The following is a 6,959-nucleotide window of genomic DNA, read 5'->3' as shown; positions in this document are numbered from 1 at the left end:
AAAAATAATGTGCCATATTAAATATATGCAAAACAAAAAACTGAATTGAGATCAAGAAAGAAATTCCTTTAAAAAAAGAAAGACATTCATGTTTTTTATAAAAAGTTCTATAATGGTGTCAGCTTCAATATTGCATAGGGTTATATGCTGATTAACGTGTCACTCTTCTGCATTTTTTTTATCATTTCCACAGAGGATAAGCTTATAGTCCACTAAGACTATTTGCCTAATTATTCAAGCAATTATTTCTTGATTAAAAAGAAAGAGGAGAAAAACAATCATTTTTCAAGTACTGAATATATCGAAAGCTAAAAAAACTGTCTTCCTCTCTGGATTAAAGGCTTAAGATGATTATTTTACTAATTACAGTTAATTAGATTTGCTCTATGCTATTACGCAAAATCAAATTAATATTGGAGTAATTTGTAACAATAAAGTTTATATTAATAAAGGTCATCACCTTCAAATATTCCAATATTTACCACTAGGAAAAAAATGATCCTCCTATTATCACCATTCCGTGGCATACTGAGAGCTTATCAGCATTTGGTAGGACAGGCAGGCTCCTCACCTAGATTTTTTTGTTTTTTAAACAATGATGAAAAAAAAAACAGTGAACTAAAACAATTCATTAAAGACCTCTCCCTGGTTCTCAAAGTGCCATCACATTTACCCTAAGAACATACATATGTCAGCCAAGGAAATGAATATTTCTGGCATTTTAAGTAGGGAGGAGCTCAAGCAGATGATGCCTGGATAACTTGCCAGTGGTCACAATGTAAATTTCAAAACCAGCAATATCATCCTGCTGCACATTGTGCTCTGCGGTCATAACACATTTTTATTAAAAAAAAAGGTATTTTCCCTAGAATGCTGTGACAGGGATTATCTGAGCACATTGTTGCCTCCACGCCACCAGCTAACCCTAACCCTGACCCTCACGAGCTCTAAAAACACTGGCCAGACCTGCATTGTCCTCACACTGTAATTGACCTCTGCTTTGGTAAACTCAGTGATATCCAGCGACTCGGAGTTGTTTCAACTCTCTTTTAAATCAAATGTGCTGTATTCCCCTTGACTTTGAACAGTTTGTAAGATACAGATAACAGCTGCCATTAGGTTAATTGGCAAGCTCTTCCAAGGTGAGGTCTCCTGTTCCATCCTTCCCCAGTCTCCCAGCCTCCATTCTTCTTCCAGTAGTTTCCTGGGACTGCCCTGTAGGTTTTGTATTCATCTGTCATTCCTTTCTTTCACACCCCAATTTCTAACCTCTCAAAAATAACTGAGGAACATGAAACAAATTTCCTTACGAAGCTTGTTGCTAATTATAAAAGTTTCACATCTTTGTCATTTTGTTTTAGTGGCTGAATTATTTAGTAATTTCTGGAAAATAACTAGAAGTAATAAAATTTATTTATTTTTTAAATAACATCATTAAAAACTCAACGAATCACAAAAACCACAGATATTTTGCTGGATTATTCTTGTCCCTTCCCAAATCCAATACTTCTTTCCTTCTCTTTCATATTTTTTAAGATTATTTTAAGATTACATAAGCAGGTGCGCCTAGGTGGCTCAGTCGTTAAGCGTCTGCCTTAAGCTCAGGTCATGATCCCAGAGTCCTGGAATGGAGCCCCACATCGGGCTCCCTGCTCAGCAGGAAGCCTGCTTCTCCTTCTCCCACTCCCCCTGCTTGTGTTCCCTCTCTCGCTATGTCTCTCTATGTCAAATAAATAAATAAAATCTTAAAAAAGAAAAAAGATTACACAGCAGTTCTTACTTATTTTAAATTGCCAAAAATATAGGAATAAAAAAACTCGAAAAAGAAGTTTTCTACTCCAGGAACCCCTGATGTAACTGCCGTTAACACCTGGGATTTAGCTTTCCAGATATATTTTCCTACTTGCCATTGCTTTCTCTTCATGGTCCTATCCACTGAGATGCTAAGAAATCCCCAAGTCACACATCTTTCAGCATGTTTACCCACACTTTATATGGTCACCTAGCATTTCATTTATTTTTTCTCAAATCTATTATTTATGGTTGTAAATGTTGCCTTTCAAACTTAATATATCATGGCTCTTATAATACAAAGCCTTGTTCCTCTCAAAGCTCCCTTCTCTGCCATGGACTTCAAAAGTCAATTCTGATAGCCAAGGCTGAGCAATGATTCTTTCTCTATGTATTTCTATGGTAACGATGCTAAATGGAGGTCAAAATGTAAATAAAGACTTCCTTGGTACTACAGCAAAAGGAGTTAGAAAGGAAAATCACCTAGGCTTATGTTAAAATAGGGGGAATTGTTCATAATTGATGAGTCTATTTACTTTCATGTACAGTTTTTAAAAAATTAGATTATAATTGTTCAAAACATGTTCTTCCTGTGCTAGTATATTATGGACATATTTCCATGCCAGTAGATACAAAATCATGCTTACATTCCAAAAGTAAAAAATAAATAAAATAAATAAAAATAAAATTATGCTTACTTTCCAGTAGTTTTATGGTCTTCTATTGTTTGGATATATCAACTTTAAGAAACCATTCTCTTATTGATGAAAAATGCTACACATATATTAGTGAAAATACCTAAAAGTAGAATTACTGAATCAAGAGTTAGTCATTTTTTTTAAATGTTATACAGTTTTGCCAAAAGCCATTCATAAAATATCAAAGAAATCTTAATCACTGTTATACCTGTTTCTATAAACAGATGTAAACATTCCCACTTCTTCAAGCCCTTTTCAGTCTAAGGATTTTATCATTCATTTTTGAAAAAATCAACAAATAATTACTAATACTACCAAAAAAAAAAAAGTAAGTCTCTTTGTAAAAGGAAAATACTATTTTTTATGACTCTTCCTTTAAGAAAAGAACTAGCTTTTTTTTTTTTTTTTTAAGATTTATTGATTGATTTGAGAGAGCTAGCTCATGCAGGGGGAAGCGCAGAGGGGGAAGGAGAGGGATGAAAGAATCTCAAGCAGACTACCTGCTGAGGGTAGAGCCCTTCCCGGGCTCTATCCCAGGACCCTGAGATCATGATCTGAGCCAAAATCAAGAGTCGGATGCTTAACTGACTGAGCCACCCAGGTGTCCCAGAATCATCTTTAATTAAGAGATGATCATGAAGCAAAACATTTGGACATAAAAGTATCATATTCTTTCAAATGCTTTATTCTGAATGTTGATAAGGAAACAAATTTAAGGCCCTTTGAACTAAACAAAGAGCTTTGTTGACTGCCTATATACAGATTGAGTCAAATGTTCCAAGAAAGATTTTATTTGGCTATGCTTTGTGCTACATCATGATGGTATTTCTGCTTTTGTTTTTTTCAGTCCAACACATAGACATAAATATTATTGTGATTGAAAACACACAAGCCAAAAAAAGCAGAAAACATGTAAAGTAATAAACCAAACATGTAAGAGTCAGTAAAAATAGCCAGAAATAGATTTAGATTCTTAGGCCCCTTACTATTAAAAATATCAAATACAGAAAATAAAATAAAGCTATGCATGCCAATGTTAAAAGATATAAAATATATTTCTTTTATAAAAAGGCCATAAAAAGAGTCTAACAAAGAGCAGGAAGTTTGACGGAAGAAAAAGAAAAATGTAAAAATAAAGACTAAACTAAGTTAAGAACTCAGTGGATGGACAAGTGAGTGGCAAGCATAAGTGAAGATCATTGACTTGGAAGAAACACCTGAAATGTTTGGTTTGTTCATTTGCAGGAGAGAAAGACAGAGATAAAACAGAGATGAAAGATAGGAGAAAGCAAGGGGCAGAGAATATGAGACAGAAAACAGATTGAAAAACAAGAAAGAAATGCTTACCTAATGAGAGTCCCATCAAAGAGTTAAGATGAAACCAAATACAATATGAATAGATAACAAAATGAAAATTTCCAAAATGTCAAAAACATAAATTCACAGAGACAAGAAGCACAATGTACCAGAATTCTTAAAATCAATAGACAAAAATACAAATATTTCTAAACGAACACAGTAAAACTCAATAACATCAAAGCCAAAGAGTAGAAGTTCAAAGCAGCTGATAAAACAAAACAAACAAAATTATCATCTAAAATAACACAATTAGTCTGAAAGCCCACTTTATGACATAAAATATCACATACAAATATATCATTCAAAATATGGACACCTGGGTGGCTCAGTTGTTAAGCGTCTGCCTTGGGCTCAGGTCATGATCTCAGGGTCCTGGGATCAAGCCCCGCATGGGCTCCCTGGTCAGCAGGGAGTCTGCTTGTCCCTCTGCCTCTACGCCTCCCCCTGCTTGTGCACTCACAAGCGCATGCTCGCTCGCTCTCTCTGTCTCAGATAAGTAAAATCTGAAAAAAAAATAGTGTCTTATTTGGGGGGGTTAAAAATGTAGAATTACAACACTGAACTACTCAAGAGAATGAGAAGACAAGTCACAGGCTGGGAGTAAATCTTTGCATAAGACAGAGGATAAAGAACTGGTGACAAAATATCAATAGAATTCTTAAAAGTCAACATTTTTCATTAATTAAGAAAACAAACAACCCTATTTTTAAGAAGGGCAAAAGACCTGAAGAAACTCCTCAGCAAAGAATATATACAGAGGGAAAATAGCATAAAAACATGCTCCAAGTTCTATGTCATTAGGGAAACAAATTAAAACAACAGGGAGGTAGTAGTGTACACCTATTAAATTCAAAACACTGACAACCCCAGATGCTGGCAAGGATATGGAGCAAGAGGAATCTCTAATTCTTTGGTGGTGGAAATGTAAACTGTAAAATGGAGCAGCCACTTTGGAAGACAGTTGAGAGCTTCTTACAAAACTAAACATATTCTTACCATATGATCCAGCAACTGCACTCCTTGATATTTAGTTTACCAAAATGAGTTGAAAAATTATGTTCACACAAAAACCTGTATACTAATGTTATAGTAGCTTTATATATAATTGGAATTATATTAACTTGGAAGCAATATGTATAGAGAATATAAAGCATGGAAGCAACCAAGACGCCCTTCAATAGGTGAATAGATAAATAAACTGTGATACATCCAGGTAATGGGATTATTTAATGCAAAAGAGAAATAAGCTATCAAGTTATGAAAAGACATGGAGGAACCTTAAGTGCATATTATTGAGTGAAAGAAGCCAATCTGAAAAGGCTACATACTGTATGATCGCAACCATATGACATTCTGATGTGTCTCAGCAGATTGCCAATCATTAAAATCGCTACTATCCACTGCTGGACAAACTATAGAGAAATAGAAAGTCACATAAAGGCTAGTGGAGGTATAACTTGCTACAATCTTTTTTAGTATCTCTTAAAAGCTATAATGTTTATGCCTTTTGATGCAGAGAGGTAACTGTAATGTATTTATACTGTATTTTTTATTTGCCTATGTAGTTATGTTTACTGGTGGTCTTTATTTTGGTATAGTGATTTGATTTTTCCTTTAGTGTCCTTTCACTTCATCCTGAAAGACTTCCTTTAGTGTTTTGGTAGGACACTTCTGCTGGTGACAAACTGTAAGTTCTTTGTTTATCTGGTAATGTCTTAACTTCTCCCTCATTTTTGAAAGTCAGTTTTATTGGATATAAAATTCTTGCATGAAAGTCTTTTTTACTTTAGCAATTTTAATATATCCACCCATTGTTTTGTTTTTGTTTTGTTTTTTTCAACCCATTGGTTTTTTTGGCTTTGTCTTATAAGAAATCTGCTATTAATCTTATTGAGAATCCCTAGTACATAATCAATTAGCCCTTTCTTTCTGCTTTCAAGAGTCTCACTTTGGCTTTTGACAGCTTGATTATGATGTGTTTAAATATGGATTCTTTTTGTTTGTTTTTTCAGTTACCTTATTGGAGTTTGTTAAGCTTCTTGAATCCTTAGATTCAAGTTTTTCATCAAATTTGATAATCTGCTGTTCTATGTTTTCAAAAAATATTCTTTCTGCCTCTTTTTCTCTCCTCTCTCATTCTGGGACTCCCATTAGACCTATGTTGGTATGCTTGATGGCACCCATGGTCTCTGAGGCTCTGTTAATTTTCTTTATTCTTTTTGTTGTTTTTGTTCCTCAGACTGGATAATCTCAATTGACAAAGATTCAATTTTACAGATTCTTTTCTTCTGCCTCCTAGAATATACTTGGGAAGCCTGCTAGAGAGCTGTTTTTTCTTTCTTTTTTTTTCTTTTCTTTTAACTTCAGTTGCTATACTTTCCAACTCCAGAATTTCTATTTGCTTTTTAAAATAATATCTATATCTTGATAATCTCTAATCTGTGATACATTACTCTCATAATTTTTTTTAGTTCTTTAGATATGATTTCCTTTAGTTCTTTGATTATATTTAAAATAGTAAATTTTACATTTTTGTTGAGTAAATCCAATGTCTGGGTTTCTTCACGGATAGTTTCTATTGACTGCTTCCCCCCCCTTTACATAGGACATATTTTCTTGTTTTTCTGTGTCATATTTTTGTTGTTCTTGATGAAAACCAGACATTTTAGATAATATAATATGACAAACCTGAGAAGATCCTTTCCTGTTGCCCAAGTTTGGTGGTGTTGCTGGTGGTGTGGTCTTTGTGGTTATGTCTATGTGCCGCTATTTGTTCTGTTAGTAATTTTCTTTTTTTTTTTTAAGATTTTATTTATTTTTTTTGACAGAGAGAGAGAGCACAAGCAGGAGGAGTGGTAGAGGGAGAGGGAGAAGCAGGCTCCCCGCTGAGCAGGGAGCCCGATGTGGGGCTCGATCCCAGGACTCTGGGATCATGACCCGAGCTGAAGGCAGACGCCACCCAGGTGCCCCTTTAGTGATTTTCTAAACTAATTCTGTAACATCTTTATTCTTTATCATTTGTGGCCACTGAAGTATCTGCTTGATTAATTTAGTGGTCAACTAATTATTAGACAATGATTTCCTTAAATGTCTGGAGCCAATAAGTAGCCC

This window comes from Neomonachus schauinslandi, chromosome 14, assembly GCF_002201575.2.
Source record: "Neomonachus schauinslandi chromosome 14, ASM220157v2, whole genome shotgun sequence".
Lineage (NCBI taxonomy): Eukaryota > Metazoa > Chordata > Mammalia > Carnivora > Phocidae > Neomonachus > Neomonachus schauinslandi.
The sequence above is the reverse complement of the archived record's forward strand: the minus strand, read 5'-3'. Positions refer to the sequence as shown.